Raw genomic sequence first — 18,086 nt, 5'->3', positions numbered from 1 at the left:
ACTTCTAAGGTTTTTGACTCTAGTCCCTGACTTCTGGACAGCATCTCTGAAAATGCATAGGGCCTCAGGGAACTCGCCACCCTGAAGGGAAGGACACAAGCCTCTCTGGCTTTACCACCTGCTGACAGTAGAGTCCCAGGGCCTTAAGTGAACATAAGTGGTAGCCAGGGAGTGGTTACAGTATGCCTTCAGTGAGACCCAGTGCTGTGCTGCCTTCAGGTCTGACCCAGTACAATCATAGTGGTGGTGGCCTCATGGGAGTTTGTGTCACTTCATCCCCAGCTCTAGGTGGCTCAGAATAGACAGACTGTGTTTGTTTGGGAGAAAGTAAGGGAAGAGAACAAAAGTATCTGCCTGATAATACAGAGAATTTTTCCAGATCTTGTCCAAGACCATCAAGGTGGTACCTCTAGGAGTCTGCAAGGACCACAGCGTTACTGGGCTGGGGTGCCCCCTAAAGCAGATACAGCTTAGATCACAACACCAAAGTCCTTTCAAAAAAAGTATTCTCAAGAAGGACAAGTACTAAGTCCAGACTGAGAAGACAACAGTAAATACCTATCTCTTCAATGCCCACACAGACGAACATCTACAAGTATCAAGACCATCCGAGAAAACATAACCTCATCAAATGAACTAAATAAGGCATCAGGAATCAATCCTGGAGAAACAGAAATATGTGATCTTTCAGAAAAGGAATTCAAAGTAACTGTTTTGAGGAAATTCAAATAAATTCAAGACAGCATGCAGAAGGAACTCAGAATTCTATACGTCAAATTTAACAAAGAGATTGAAATAATTAAAAATAATTAAGCAGAAATTGAAGACAAGAAAAACACAACTGGCATACTGAAGAATACACCAGAGTCCTTTAATAGAAGAATTGATCAAGAAGAAGAAAGAATTCATTGAGCTTAAAGACAGGCTATTTGAAAATATACAGTCAGAGGAGACAAAAGAAAAAAGATTTTAAAGAAACAATGAAGCACACTTGCAGGATCTAGAAAATAGTCTCAAAAGGGCAAAACTAAAAGTTGTTGGCCTTAAAGAGGAGGGAGAGAATGAGATAGGAGTTAAAAGTTTATTCAAATGAATAATAACAGAAAGCTTTCCAAACCTAGAGAAAGATATCAATATCCAAGTATAAGAAGGTTATAGAACACCAAGCAGATTTAACCCAAAGAAGACAAGCTCAAGGCATTTAATCATCAAACACCCAAAGGTCAAGAATAAAAAAAGGATCTTAAAAGCAGCAAGCAAAAAAGAAAAAAACAAATAACATACAATGGAGGTCCAATACATCTGGCACCAGACTTTTCAGTGGAAACCTTACAAACCAGGAGAGAGTGGCATGACATATTTAAAGTCCTGAAGGAAAAAAGTTTACCCTAGAATAATATATCCATGAAAATATCCTTCAAACATGAAGGAAAAATAAAGACTTTTTCAGACAAACAAAAGTTGAGGGATTTAATCAACACCACACCTGTTCTACAAGAAATGCTAAAGGGAGTGCTTCAGTCAGAAAGAAAGGATGTTAATGAGCAATAAGAAATCATCTGAAGGTAAAAAAAAAAAAAACTCACTGGTAATAGTAAGTACACAGAATATTAAAAAACTGTGGCTGCAGAGTATAAACTATCTTAAGTAGAAAGACTAAATGATGGACAAATCAAACGTAATTACTACAACAACTTTTCAAGACATAGAAAGTACAATAAGATATAAATAGAAATAACAAAAAGTTAAAAATCAGGAGACAAAATTAAGGCATAACATCTTTATTAACTTTCCTTTGGCTTGCTTGTTTATGCAAACAGTTGTTATCAACTTAAAATAATGGGTTATAAGATACTATTTGCAAGCCACATAGTAACCTCAAGCCAAAAAACATACAATGAATACAGAAAAAATGAAAAGCAAGAAACTAAATCATATCACCAAAGAAAAGTACCTTCACTAAAAGGAAAACAGAAAGAGAAGAAAGAAGGGAGAGAAGACCAGAAAACAAATAAAAAAATTGTAGGAGTAAGTCCTTACTTATCAATATTAGCAATGAATAGAAATGGACTAAATTAGTCTATCAAAAGACATGGAATGGCTGTGTGGATTTTAAAAAAAAACAGGACCTAGTGATCTGCTGCATACAGGAAATACAATTCACCTATGGAGACACACATAGAAATAAAAGAAAGGGGAGAAATAAGATAATCCATGCCAATGGAAACTGAAAAGGAGCAGGAGTAGCTATACTTACATCAGACAAAATAGATTTTAAGACAAAAACTATGCAAGGAGATGAAAAAGGCCACCATACAATAATAAAGGGGTCAATTCAGCAAGATTTAACAATCTTAAATATATATGCACGCAACACTGGAGCACATAGATATATAAAGGAAATATTATTAGATCTGAAGAGAGAGATAGACATCAATATAATAATAGCTGATGACTTCAACACCCCACATTCAGCATTGGAAAGATCTTGCAGACGAATAAACAAAGAAACATCAAACTTAGTCTGCACTACAGACCAAATTGACCTAATAGATATTTACAGATCATTTCATCCAGTAGCTACAGAACACAAATTTTTTTCCTCAGCACATGGATTATTCCCAAGGACAGATCATATGTTAAGTCACCAAGGACGTCTAAAAACATTCAAAAGGATGAAATCATATCAAGCATCTTCTCTGATCACAATGAAATAAAACCAGAAATCAATAACAAGAGGAATTTTGGAAGCTATACAAATACGTGGAAATTAAATATATGCTCCTGAATGACCAGTGGGTCAATGAAGACATTAAGAAGGAAATTGAAAAAATTTTTGAAGCAAATGATAATGGAAACACAACATACCAAAACCTATGAGGCACAGCAAAAGCAGCTCTAAGAGAGAAGTTTATACCTACAAGTGCCTACAACATCAAAAAGGAAGAAAAACTTCAAACAAGCTAACAATGCACCTTAAAGAACTAGAAAAGCAAGAGCATGCCAAATGCAAAATTAACCAAATAAACAATAAAAATCAGAGCAGAAATAAGTGAAAGTGAATGAAAACAATACAAAATATCAATGAAACAAAAAGTTGGGTTTTTGAAAAGTTAAACAAAATTGACAAACCTTTGGCCAGAGTAAGAAAATAAGAGAAAAGATCCAAATAAATCAGAGATGAAAAAGGAGACATTACAACTTATACTGCAGAAAGTCAGACGATCATTAGTGGCTAGTATGAACAGCTATATGCCAATAAATTGGAAAACCTAGAAGAAATAGACAAATTCCGAGATACATACAACCTACAAGATTGAACCATGAAGAAATCCAAAACCTGAACAGACCAATAACAAGAAACAAGATGAAACCATAATAAAATTTCTCCCAGTAAAGAAAAGGCCAGGACTCAATGACTTTACTGCGGAATTCTACCAAACATTTAAAGAAAAACTAATATCAATCCTACTTAAACTATTCCAAAAAATAGAGAAGGGACTACCTACAAACTCATTCTATGAGGCCAGTGTTACCCCGTTACCAAAACTGACAAAGACACATCAAAAAAGAAAACTGCAGGCCAATATCTCTGATGAATATTGATGCAAAAATCCTCAACAAAATACTAGCAAACCAAATTCGATATGTTAAAAAGATCATTCACCATGACCAAGTGGGATTTATCCCAGGGATGCAAGCATGGTTCAACATATGCAAATAAATCAATGTGATACATCATAGCAACAGAATGAAGGACAAAAACTATATGATCCTTTTAATTGACATCGGAAAAGCATTTGATAAAATTCAACATCCCTTCATGATAAAACCCCTAGAAAAACTAGGTATAGAAGGAACATACCTCAATATAATAAAAGCCATATGCAACAGACCCACAGGTAATATCATACTGAATGGGGAAAAACTGAAAGCCTTTCCTCTAAGATTTGGAATATGAGGATGCCCACTTTCAACCTTGTTATTCAACATAGTACAGGAAGTACTAGCTAGAGCAATGAGACAAGACAAAAAATAATGGGCATCCAAATCAGAGAGAAAGAAGTCAAATTATCCTTATTTGCAGATGATATGCTCTTATATTTGGAAAAACCTAAAAACTCTACCGAAAAACTATTACAACTGATAAACAAATTCAGTAAAGTTGCAGGATACAAAATCAACATACAAAAATCAGCAGCATTTTTATATACCAATAGTGAACAATCTGAAAAAAAATTTAAGTAATCTCATTTACAACAGCCACAAATGAAATTAAATACCTAGGAATTAACCAAAGAAGTGAAATAGCTCTATAATGAAAACTATAAAACATTGATTAAAGAATTTGAAGAGGATACAAAAAAATGGAAAGTTATTCCATGTTAACGGATTGTAAAATCAGTATTATTAAAATGTCAATACTACCCAAAGCAATCTATTGATTCAGTGCTATTCCTATATAAATACTAATGACATTCTTCACAGAAATAGAAAAAACAATCTTAAAATTTATATGAAACCATAAAAGACACAGAATAGCCAAAGCTTCCCTGAGCAAAAAGAACAAAACTAGAGGAATCACATTACCTGATTTCAAATTATACTATTGAGATACAGTAACAAAAACAGCATGGTACTAGCATAAAACAGACACATTGACCAATGGAACAGAATAAAGAACCCAGAAACAAATCTACACAACCACAGTGAACTCATTTTTGACAACAGTGCTAAAAACATACACTGGGGAAAAGACAATCTCCTCAGTAAGTAGTGCTGGGGAAACTGGATATCCAAATTCAGAAGAATGAAACTAGACTCCTATCTCTCACCATATACAAAAATCAAATTGAAATTGATTAAAGAGTTAAATCTAAGACCTCAAACTATAAGACTACTAGAAGAAAACATAGGGGAAACTCTCGAGGCCATTGGTCTGGACAAAAATTTCTTGAGGCAAACACAGTCAATCAAAGCAAAAATGGACAAATGGGATTACATCAAGTTAAAAAGCTTCTGTACAGCAAAGGAAACAGTCAACAAAGTAAAGAGACAACCACAGAATGTGAGAAAATATTTGCAAACTACCGATCTGACAAGGGATTAATAACCAGAATATATAGGGAGCTCAAAAACTCTAAGGGAAAAATCTAATAATCTGATTTTACAGTGGGCCAAATATTTGAATAGACATTTATGAAAAGAAAACATACAAATGACAAACAGGCATAGGAAAAGGTGGTCAACATCACATCGTTGATCATCAGAGAAATACAAATCAGAACTATAATGAGATATTATCTCTCCCTAGTTAAAATGGCTTAAATCCGAAAGACAGGCAATAAAAAATGCTAGTGAGGATGTAAAGCAAAGGGGACCTTTGTACACTGTTGGTAGGAAGGTAAATTAGTACAACCACTATGGAGAACGGTGTGATCATTCCTCAAAAAATTAAAAATAGAGCTACCATATGATCCAGCAGTCCCATTACCGAGTATATACCCAAAAGAAAGGAAATCAGTATATTGAAGAGATAGCTGCACTCCTATGTTTGTTGCAGCACTGCTCACAATAGCCATAATTTGGAGGCAACCTAAGTGTCCATCAACAGATGAATAGATAAAGAAAATGTGGCACATATACACAATGGAGTACTATTCAGCCATAAAAAAAAAGAATGATCCTGTTATTTGCAACAACATGATGGAACTGGAGGTCATTATGCTAATTGGAATAAGCCAGGCAGGGAAAGACAAATATCGCATATTCTCACTTATTTGGGGGATTTTAAAATCAAAACAATTGAACTCACACAGATAGAGAGTAGGAGGATAATTACCAGAGGCTGGGAGGGGTCGTGGGAGGTTGAGGGGATGGTGGAGATAGTTAATGTGTACAAAAAAAAAAATAGCTAGGAAGAACAAATAAGACCTAGTACTTGATAGCACAACAGGTTGACTATAGTCAATAATAATTTATTTGCACATTTTTAAATAACTAATAGAATGTAATTGGATTGTTTGTAACACAGGGATAATGCTTGAGGGGATGGATATTTCATTTTCCATGATGTGATTATTCCACATTGTATGCCTACAGCAAAACATCTCATGTACCCCATAAATATATATACCTACTATATACTCACAAAAATTTTTAAAAAATTTTTTTAAAAGGTTGAGGTTCGTCACTATGGGATTCAGGTAAAGAATTATCTTGCTTCTCCTACAAAATACATTTTTCTTAACACCTCTGCAAGTCTCTATGGAAGGCACAGTAGATAAAATTTCTTGCTATTCACAGGAGAGCAAATAAGTTAACACTGGAGAAAGCAATTTATAAACTATACCTGCTGCAAAAATGTGCAAGAGTTACCCTCAGGAATTGCAAATCTAAATACCTTTAAACTAGAATGAACTTTGAAATTCTCTAACCACCATTTATTCTTCAATTTCTATAGCAACCTCCATCAAGAGGTTGCCCAGTCCATATTTCAATATTCCCACTGATAGGAAGCTTGCTTCCCCTAAAAGTAGTTTTAACATCTATCTATAGAAAGGTCTGTACAATTTTAATTTAAGAAAAAAGAAGATCTTCTGTAAGTATGAAACTTTCCCTCATTCATCACCATTACACTCTTTAGAGACTATGTCAATCAAGAATAAGCTTGCTTATTCTATTGTTAACAAATAACCCATAAAAATCTCAGTGGCTTAAAACAACCAAGGTTTCCTGCTCCTAGTGCATGCTCTCTGTGGGTCAGCTGGGAGCTTGCTCCTCATTGTCCTCACCCTTGCACCCAGGCTTATAAAACCACCACTTTCTGGAAAATTTCCAGGCATTACAGAAGGAAAGAGAATTCTGGAAAGTCTCACTTGGGCATTAAATGTTCTGACCTAGAAGTCATACAGATCACTTCCACTCAAAATCATTGACCAGGAAATATAATCTTATCATGTGCCACTCCATATTCTAGAGTCCTGAGTCAAAAATACTTGTGACCAGGCACAGAAGCTCATGCCTAGAATCCCAGCACTTTGGAGGCAGAGGTGGGAAAGTCACTTGAAACCAGGAGTTCAAGATCAGCCTGGGCAACATAGCAAGCCCCTGTCTCTACAAAACATAAAATAAAAAATTAGCCAGATGTGGTGGTGCACACCTGTAGAATCCATTACTTGAAAGGAAGCAGGAGGATCACTTGAGCCCAGGAGTTCAAGGCTGCAGTGAGCTAAACTATGATTGCACCACTGCACGGAAGCCTGGGCAACAGAGCAAGACCCTGTCTCTATTTTTTTAAATGCTTGTGAACAGTACTGCTGAATAGCACAGACACCGGATAAAAAAATCCTAATTCCTTATCATTAAATACAAAATTTGACAAACCCATCAAGCTATATTTTCACAAAACTAGGGCTGGAACTCAGATCTCTGAGATCACAATTTGGAACTTTTTCCATCATGCTGTGTTAGGATGTTTACATGAGGACAATGTAGCTGGGATTATATGGCATTTACTTAGTTTTTTGTTTTGTTTTTCTTATTCATAAATAGGAGGAAGATTGGAAGTTCCTAAAGCACATGCCTTAAACTGAAAAGCGACTGCAAAATAATTTTACTCCCTTTTGAAATGTTTGACCTAGTAAAGATTGGATTTCTGAGAGGCTTTTATATTCTGAATATAGGGAATACAAAGGAAACAATCTTTCTAAGACTTCAAGAAACAACGGAAAAACTCTTGACTCTCACTTTGCTATTTCGATTATTTTTTTGACACATTGGGTCTTTGAGTAATTGTGGCAGCAGCAGCCACAGAGTTTTACCCAAGATAAAAGTGTATATAATAGCATGGCAGCCTCTGCAGAACCACACAATATGGTAAATGCCTTAGCTCAATCCTATTTGCTCATAGTTCTGTGCAAAATAACAAATGGTTCTGAAACAATTATTCCAAATATGTTTTGCTCTTATTACTTTAAAGACTTGGCTGCCAAATATTTGCTCCAAGATAAAAAAGGAACACATATATGGGACGAAGATTATGCATTAAGATATGCTGCTTATTTTGCTTCTGTAGATACAATGCACATCTTATGAATTAGAGGCAGTCTTCCACCGTTCCCCAAATGGTGGACAAATGAGCATATCATTCCATCACTTTAATCCATCCTGGCTGGAGACACTTTTTTAAAGAATATTACTTTCCTGCTCAAATCTTAAATGCCTTCCTAATATGAGGAGAATAAAGTCTAAAATATTCAACCAAACATTCAAAGCCCTGCAGGGGTGGAATCCTTACTGAATTTTCTAGCCTACAGCACAACACTCCCCTTTAGCTTCTATTCAAGCAAGCCAAGTTTCCCTCTTGAAATAGAGTGCAGGTCCTTGCTCAAGTTGTTTCTTTCAATAGCACAAATGTTCAAAGTACAATTTGTTTTAAAGTTCCACTTTCTATAAGAAGCCTTTTCAGATATCCCATTGGGAATGGACTACACATTTTTGGTTTTTTGGTTTGTTTTGGTTTTTGTTTTGTTTTGATTTGTTATGTTTTGTTTGAGACAGAGTCTTACTCTGTTGCCCAGGCTAGAGTGCAGTGGCGCAATCTCAGCTCACTGCAACCTCCACCTTCCGGATTCAAGCAATTCTCCTGCCTCAGCCTCCCAAGTAGCTGGGATTACAGGCACCAGCCACCACACCCAGCTAAGTTTTGTATTTTTAGTAGAGACAAGGTTTCACCATGTTGGCCAGGCTGGTCTTGAACTCCTGACCACAGGCCTGCCTTGGCCTCCCGAAGTGCTGTGATTACAGGCATGAGCCCCCACGCCCAGCCTGGACTACACATATTTATAGCATGTTAGTTGTTCTTCTATGATAGCCCTTTTCATATTCTGCCTTCAGGTCAGTCTATTAATGAACGTATCTGATTTCCCCACAACACAGGATATAAATCCTTGGAAAGTAGAGGCTATAATTTCTCATCTCTGGATTCTCCACAGCTCCTTGAACTTAGTTTAAGCTCCCCTACTCGCCACCTCCCCCTCAAAATAAAAACGAAAGCCTAAATAAATTGCTAAAGTACTGGATCTTGTTTCTCCCTGGCCCAAACAATGTCCCAACTGGTTTCTCTTTTACTTTTCTTCACACAAGCACAGAAGTGTAATCTCTGCATTTATCTGTAAAAGGAGGGATTTGTCAGGCCTGTCACCATACCCACGTATCTGAAGCAAAGTGAGAATGCTGCTTGTCTTGCGTAATAAACCCAACTCCCTTTATCTTTACCAAAAACTATTTTTTCCACTGCCTAAAATTTAACCATGGAGAGTCAGCACTTTGAATATTTAACTTTCAAATTTTCTTATTAAAATACAAGTACTTTTGTGAGAAGTGATACCTTAATTTAAACCATTATCAACCAATGTTTTAGCAATGATTAGAGGAAAACAAGTCAGGAATTAAACCATTTCTTAATGGAATAAAGGACATGGAAACAGGGAAGAGAGGGAATAGTATCTGGTTAGCAGGTAGATGACGGTGGTGGTGAGAAAACAACAAAAATATTCAACTTCTGCATAAATTTGCAACAGACTAGATCTTCCTGAGATAGTGTGCCTGTATGAAGCAATGTATTAAGAACATAAGGAACATATTTTATATATATACCCATAGCCAAATTAATAATGTTAGCAGACATTATTACTGTTCAGTAGAACAGAGATTCACAGAAGTTCAAATAACTACACAGCAATCAAAATTTAATTATAGAAGAGCCCAGAGATTTGGATAAAATGCACAATTCTAAAGGAAACCTTCCCATCAGACACTTTGTTGCTGTGTATAAATGAGAAGCAAGAGAAGCAACCCTTACAAAGCAGGCTCAGATGATTGCTGGTGCCTAGGAAAACTCCTGGCCCAAAAGGATAACTCTGAACTGAGCCACATCTTCCACTGAACCTGTTTTGTAGAGTTTGAAAATCTCCATGGACCTGATACCCTTGACATCAATCCATGAAAGTAAATGGGATTAACAGGCTTTGGCCAAGGTTTCAGTGTCCCTTCCAAGAGATGGGCAGTGTATCCACAGTGAGAGGGGGGAATATGAATTGCTGGCAAATCCCATGCTTACAATGCCTCTTGGTCTATAAATCATGCCTTCCTGCTGTTTATAGTTCTATAAATGATTAGAGAGAAACTTTTTCCTAGATGCAATAATTGAGGTCACTGAAGATTACATGCTGCATGAGCTCACAATATCTGCCCTGAGAAAAACAATAAAGTGGTCAACCTCCTACTCCTTTTGCTGGAATACTTACTGTTTGTCACTAAAGGAGTTTAGCTGTAACCTATGAGCAAAAACCTTCTGTCATTCACATTCAGTTCTTTAGTGGGTAGAAAGGGGTCAGAGAAGCTTAAGAGTATCTGAACAGTTGAAGATTCCAACCTGACAGAGAGCTGGAAGCAGTGCATCTACCATGTGGGTAATTTTTAAGACTGCTTGGATATGTGGAACCTTTTTATTGGTTCTCTGTCTTTCAGGTGTCCCAAAATTTCTATCTCATTGCAATTTTGGAAATGACTCAAGTTCTGTCTTCCTCCAGAGAAAGGAAGCAGCCACAAGTTTTATAAACCTAAAATTGGAGTAGCCAAGTTAGACTGTCATACCATTGAAGCCTGAAAATATTTAATACCTGATAACATCATTGTCAAATAACATTTCTAAGAACCCAATTGCATGACATATTGAAGTTCTAAGTTGAAGATCACAAATTAGATTGTTGTAGTCTCTGGGCCTCCTAGTTCCCACAGTCTAAAGCAGGTGTGTGCAGTGTATAGAAAAGTCAAAATAAAAAATGGCAGACCAGAATTATAATGGACAAAGCAACTGCTCTATCACTGTGGATTCTTTCCATCTCCTACCATCCATCATTCTTCCCCCAAAACTATATCCCAACCCTGGTGACCAGTCCCACCTCCTTGATGTGGAGGCAAAGCCTGGAAAGATAATCCAGCAGTTGCTGAGATGCTCAGGATTGGGAAGGACTCTGGTGTTTGTGAAATCCAGTCCCCATGCTACCCTTGAATTTCCTCTACAATGGCTCCACCAAGTAGTCACCTGGCAAAGTTTCAGGGGCTGGTAACTCACCACTTTCTAAAGAAAACTATATCTCTGGGCAAGTATGATAGAAAACTTTTCTTCGTAAGGCCAAATCTACTTCCCAGAGTCTGTTGTTTCTAGTTGCTTCCTTTGGGGCCACAGAGAACAAGTCTGCATTCCTCTTCCATAAGACAGCCCTCCTAAAATCTCAAGACTATTATCTCAGCCCTTTAAGTCTTTTCATAAGCTACACAGTCCTATCCTCCAAGCATTCAGATTTTATTAGCCTGTTGCCATCCAAGTTTCCCCTAATGTGTCCTAGTTGCTTTATATTTGTCTTAATGTACATTTCCCACAACTGCACACGATATTCCAACTAAGCCCTGACCAAAACAAAATAAGAGTTGTGTTCTTACTTTCTCCATCGTAAATACTTCATCTAAGACTAGTTCTTTGGTATACACATCACATTAACTCTTGCTGACCTGATCCAGGCATTCTGAAGTAGCCAAGTCAAAATTCAAAACCATTATTTATTCCCAAGTAATCTAGCCAAATGATAACTAGGACTCTTCTATCCCCAACCTGAAGACCATCCATAAGCCTTAGCCCAGAAACATAAAGGCACAATAAATGGGTGAAAGGTTTTGTTGTGTACTTTCCTTTTATTTTTTATAGGTAGAAAAGTCTTTTAAAAATCAGCAAAATAAAACATTCATTTATTCAACATTTATTGAGGACCCACTATGTACAGCTCTCAAAATTACTGGGGCCACAAAGATAAATATTTGCAATCAGTGCTGTAGAAACTCTTACCACCTGGTTTCATGGTTATTTCTTTACCCTACTCTTGAGTAGGTGATAGAGTATACTCTTGTGTTTAATGTAATTGTTCCATGCACTGAACAGATTCTAATGTTTTATGCCAGCCTAATCTTAATGCAACATTGACAACAATAATAATACCTAATATTTGTTAAATGTTTATTACATATTTGCTTTGATTTCTAGATTTGATTTGCTCAAGATTCTTCCAAATCTCCTCAGGTCAAAAATAATTGTCTCAAAATGTCATGCAACTTGGTGAGCTACCTACATAAACCTTTAACTCCTGTGAAGGCATGCCTAATAAGTTAAACCATTAATTGCCAAATGATATTCTGTTTGGTTGATAGCAAAATGTAGGAGAAAGAGCACAAGTCTGGCATTAGAACCACCTGGGTTTGAATTTCAGCTGCACTAATAAACAAGCCATCAGCCCAGTACAAGTTTCCCTCCTCCCTGGAAATGGGGATAATACCCTTTACCTTGCCATGTTCCTGTATAAAGCACTTGACACAATACTTGTAAATAGGCAGTAAATGGCATGCTTCCCTCACAGCACAGATTATTACAGCTTACATCTCATTTCCCTTAAAAAGATTACTCGCTCATAAAGAAGGGACTGAGACTTGCTTTTCTTCATATCCCTCATATTCCCGACACCTAGCATAAGTAGACACCCACATTCTTCTTGAATATAAATGTGAGCATCTGGCTTCAAGTTCAGTTGCATATCATCTAGAAATAATCACATTTCTGTTCTGGTCTCTCATTTTCACAAGGGATGTTTGAAGATTTTCAGGGATTATCTAAGATCAACTATTATTTAAAAAAAAAAAAAAAAATGCCCTCCTCAAGTCCCAGGCAGTCGTGTTGAAGCTCTAGTTCCAATCTATTTGACAAACAGGTTGGCATTGACATTTATTATATTTTTAATGTTGAGCCTACTTTAAGCTCAACTTCTCTCCTAAATTAATGGTGTTCCAAGACATGGCTAAAGCAAGAGGAACAAGAAGTGGTTGATGGGGAAAGCCAACACCTGATATGTCCCATTTCTGACCTGTACCTCAGCAAGCTAAAGGAAAATGTTGTTGGTCTCCAGTGTCTACCCTGAGCAATAAAATTAAGAGGTTCACTCCCACACTGCCTTAACCAGGCTGAGGTAATTGTTATTGTTATGGCTTTAGCAGGTTGAGTGGGAGAAGATGAGAATTCTGAAACAGACTTATTTACTGCAAAGCATCCCAAATATCTCATTAATCTGCTTTTCATTTGGCAAACTTTTATTTCATCAAAAGTGACATGCTGTGTGGTTTAAAACAAAGCAAAAATGCCTCTGGGAAGACAAAGCAGCAAAGTGGAAAGAGCTTGGGATCTGAAATGATTTTGATATGAGTTTGATTTCCAGGTGCGCTACTTACTTGCTCTGTGACCACAGGCAGTTTTCCATAGTTAGTTAGAACCCCAATTTCCTCATCTATAAACATAGGACAACTGTTATGTTGTTTGTGAATACTGAGGCCAGCTCTAGGACCTTGGGCTCTCTTTTGTTTATCTGTTTATTTCTTCATTTGCAAAATGAAGATCATAATCGTACCAACTCCATAGAGTTTGTGATGAGGATTTAGACAGGTGAATATATGTAAACTGATTAGAACAGTGTCTAGCACAGAATATGGGCAGTGTGTTTGTCATCATCATCATCATCATCATCGCCATCACTACTAAGTGACACATGTAAAGTGTGCCTTGCACAATACCTGATACCTAGGAGGTGCTCTATAAATGTAAGAGAAAACATCTCCCCTCACAACTAGAAACTTTCCATTGGGGTCTGAAGAAACTCACTGGGTAGGAAGGCCTATTCCACAATTGTAGACTCTGCATTTTGGAGAAGGTGGGATCATGTAGATGAAGCCTATTTACAAAAGAAAAGACCAAGGGAGGTAGAGAAGGGAGTTAACCCTGAAAAGGTGTCATAGTTAATAAAAAAGAGAAATTCCAGGCCTCCTGCACCCAGATTACTGCATTGTTCTGCCTTCTAAAAGTGTTATTTGGTTGAGTGATCCTCTTGTAGCTCATGAGCATGATGACTGGGTGTTCAAGCACGTGTGAGAGATGTGCCACCCTTGAACCTTGTTATGACATTGGCACATTACCTGTCTGACCTGAAAACAAAATAAAAATAAAAATAAAAGTATTACTTGGTTGAGAAACACCTTCCAACAAATAATTTGCAAACTGTCAGATGGCATCTGATCCTCTGCGATTTTCGTGAGCTTGAGGTAGCTTGAAGAGATGCCAGGAATATAAAGGGAGAGGGCGGCTCCTCAGCAATTTTCTTAGCAGTTCCAATTCAGAAAGGGGACATTCACCTCTCTCCAGACAGTAAAACAAGAACAGGGCCTCTAGATACTTGCCACCCACAAATGCAAATTCAGCAAGCTCTGCCTTCCTGGGTTAATTTTAAACACTGCTTTTTAATCCAAGTTTAGATTTGTTTTGTTGTATATGTACAACATCACTGAGTTTCAGAGTTCTTACTTCTTATCCCTAGGTAATGATATCCTTTTTTAGCTGATTTGATGTCACTCACCACTAGAAGGAAATAGAATGTCCCTCTTCTAATTGGAAATACATAACTGCTTCAGTGGGTTTTCCTTCATTCCTTCCCTTTTGTCAGTGAGATAGACCTGACCTAAGGAGTTTTGGCTTTCAAAGCAGCTTTCACAAACCAAGGATAAAAGAAATTCAATTAACCAAAGAATCAGAAGTCAAGAATACAAGAAAGAGAACAGAAAATAGAAGGGGAAAAAAGTCAGCCCTGGGTTGAGCACAAAATACTGACATTTTTGGATGCCCAAGCTTGAGTCTAGGTTCTATTTAGTGCTGGGATTCTGAGCCACTCTGGCAAACTAATGGATCAAGTAAAGCTAAAGTCTGTTTTCATGAGGAGCCAAACGGAGGACCAGGTGATGGTCTTAACACAGCATTTAAGCTTTTTTCCAGCTTTGTCCATACCATACCTGCCCTCATGGCCTCAGATCTCAGTACTAAAAAGAGAGAAGGCTGTACATCTAAAAATAAATATATATATATACTAAAAACCTTGCTTTGAGATCCGCGTGTATCCCCAAAGGGAGAAGAAGGCATTATCCCACTTCCACCCAGCTTACATCAAGAACTCCAAGAAAGAAATCAGAGGCATAGGCAAAAATGGTACCAGGAGAGGGCACTGACTGAGAGCAAAGGCTATCCCCCCCTCCGAAGGCAGCCCACCTATCAACATGAGGCCAGAAGCAGGGCGGGGGGAAAATAACATCAGAAATTCCTGGGTGGTTGATAGAACTAGCCAGCACAGACAGACCACCCCTGGGGACTCCACTGTGGGTGGGTAGAAAGGACATAGAGGTTTGTAATAGCCGGAAGGATCAAAAGCCAAAAAATATGGGTTATTACCATTTATATGACCCCTTTTAAAACTCCAAGTTCATGCAGCCTGAGAAAATGAGCTTATATTCGTAATATCACCTCCTTTCCTTTTCCTACAATTTAAACTGCATACAGTGTTATAATGAGGATCCCTACTGAGCTGTGCTCATACAAACTAACTCTTCTGCTGCAGGTGTTCTCTGTCAAAGATATACAATTTTTGATGCTTAGAATTTAATTAGGTGCTGCTCTTTATATATTAAAGTAATTCAAACTATTGTACCGCCGGGTTATATGATTTCTGTTACTTTTCTTGTAAGTATGATGGGCTGGTACTGAATTATCCATTTTCTCATTCGGGTTCCCTTGAAACTAATCACATGTGTTTGAAAAAGAGTAGGTCAGGGTTAGGGACCATCTATGACCGTGAGAGCATTTCTCTATAAAGAAGCAATATAATATGGAAAATTAAGCAGCATTCCTTCAGAGGATAACAAAAAACTCATTGTTATTGTTATCTAGAGCCTCAGTCTGGGCTTCAGTTTCTTCATTAGTGTAAACACATTTTTTGCAGATAATATCTCCTATGCTTCCCCCTAGGAGTTCTTGAGAGTCAGAGGAGATCATCTGAAAGCTTTATTAACCTATAAGGGATCATGAAAAATAAAGAGCTGCTTAGTCCATTGGAGAAATAGAAACTTGTTTTCAGGTGAGTTAAGATACCTGCTTCCCTAACTATTGGTATTAAAATTTAGTAATTTATAAAATTTAGCACTCCAGCTCACAATTCTCATGTAATTACATGAAATTCAGAGGGAAAGAAAATAAAGACCAATCCCCTCCCATCACAGTTTCTGGGCAATTTTCGCTCATATTAGGCATCTTTAAGCAATGCTGCATTCTAACATCCAACGCTAGGAATTCTTTTGGAGAACAAAGAAAATATGTACCAATACAAAGCTGCTTTTGCCATTGTTATCCTAAATGCACATGGATGTCTTCTTAAGGCACTTTGCAAATCAATATGCCACCAACTTAGTGAAATCTGGCACCATACGGTAAACGTATGACTAAAGAGAAGCATCTTTTCCATGAAAAAACTAGTGGCTTTTAGTGGCCAGAATAAAAACAAAATTAAATTGGAGTCTGGGGATGGTGATAGCAGGAGAAATAGGTCATCCTTATAAACCCCACTCCTTTCAAAAGTTTGTGTTAATAGAAGCCCAATCTCCAAAATATGAGTTTCTATATTACCTAGGGGAAAATGACGTCAAAGTAATTTGAATATTTTTCAAATAACTTTCCTTAATACTTTATGCAAATGTGAAATCCCACAGGCCTGTAAATCTTAGCAAAGCCACTGTTTCCAGCTCAAAACCCTGCCTTTGGGTCTGCCTTTCTCTCTTCTTTTCTGGATGAGTAACATTTTCAATCAAGTCATTTTTCTTGTTACTCTGGGAAACAGGCTCTTTCTGAATAAACATAATCCCCCATTTCAGGCTCACTGGTATTACCTTCTTCTCTTTCTCATATCAGCTAGAACATGAGGATTTACATCCTAGCAACTGTGTGGGTAGAGAAGAGATGCTGTAGGGTGGGACAATTCACTTCAGCAATCTTAAGAGTAGGGTCACCTCAGAAAAAAAATGCTTTACTTCTCTGAGTTGGATCCCTCAACTGCCAACTGCAGACAACAGTAACATTAGTAAGAATCAAATAGGACTTCACTCTATATGTTTCTAATAAGAACAGCCCCCACTGCCTGCCTTGTGACCCCACTGTGGTGTATACAGACTTCAATCACAACATTTTAGTCCACTTACTTGTTTATATTTCTGTCTCCCCTCACTCAACTGAAAGCCTTTGGAGAACAAGACCTTTCCCTTATTTATTTTAGGAATCGCCAAATCAAGCTTGTTGATATTCATTATGTAATGGTTTTAAAGGAATTTCGGTTAAAAGATTAATTTGCTAATTGACTAGTTGATTGGTTGAATGAATTCTGCAGATGAACGCACTTTGTAAACATCTGAGCACTAGACAAATGTAAAGCATTATTACATGGAATTCCGTAATTAGCTTTGAACTTAAGGTAATTAGATAGTTGCTCAAAGTCAAAATGTAATGAGCCTTATAAGTGGTCTTATTTCATAGCATTCTTAGTTTTTGTTTGTTTAATCCAGACAGTTGCCAAAAATTTACACACCCCAAAATAATACACTAAAAAAGCAGTTCATGCAATCAAAATAGTGGAAAGTATTTTGCTAGTTAAATTAGCATTGCCTCATAAAAACACAATGATGGAATGACATATTTTAAATTTTTCCTTGGGTATAAAGTGGTGTCCTGCAGAGACCATTAATGCTAACACCAACATAACACAAAACACTCAGGGGACTGTCCTCAGATGCCCATTTTGTTTTTACAAATTGTCTTCTATATGAGAGTATTTAAATAAACCAATTAGGTTTGGGATTTTTCCCCCTATTTGATTCAATACCACAAATATTAGATGCCAACTTCATGTTGGCTAAGTACAACAGGACAAATAAGGATTTTAGGATGGGACGTAGGTTGCAAGAGGGAGTCTTGACAAGAACACAAATACCATAACCAAGGCAGAATGTAAATGCCATAAGACAAATACATAACTCTCTAGTGCTATGAATCTAGAGACAGAGAAGTAACAGGCAGCTGGGGAAGATCAGAAAAGGCATCATGGCAGAGGAGGTATCTGTAA

At 37.2% G+C, this 18,086-nt stretch overlaps 1 non-coding gene across 1 annotated transcript; it reads left to right on the top strand.

Moving 5' to 3' along the window:
* Positions 1-13,979: 13,979 nt before the first annotated feature.
* On the top strand, positions 13,980-14,083 carry LOC112439985 (small nucleolar RNA U13). Its single transcript, XR_003028199.1, has one exon. It is a non-coding gene; the product is annotated as a small nucleolar RNA U13 (small nucleolar RNA).
* Positions 14,084-18,086: the final 4,003 nt, after the last annotated feature.

Source organism: Pan paniscus, chromosome 4 (assembly GCF_029289425.2).
Source record: "Pan paniscus chromosome 4, NHGRI_mPanPan1-v2.0_pri, whole genome shotgun sequence".
NCBI lineage: Eukaryota > Metazoa > Chordata > Mammalia > Primates > Hominidae > Pan > Pan paniscus.
The sequence above is the reverse complement of the archived record's forward strand: the minus strand, read 5'-3'. Positions and strand labels throughout refer to the sequence as shown.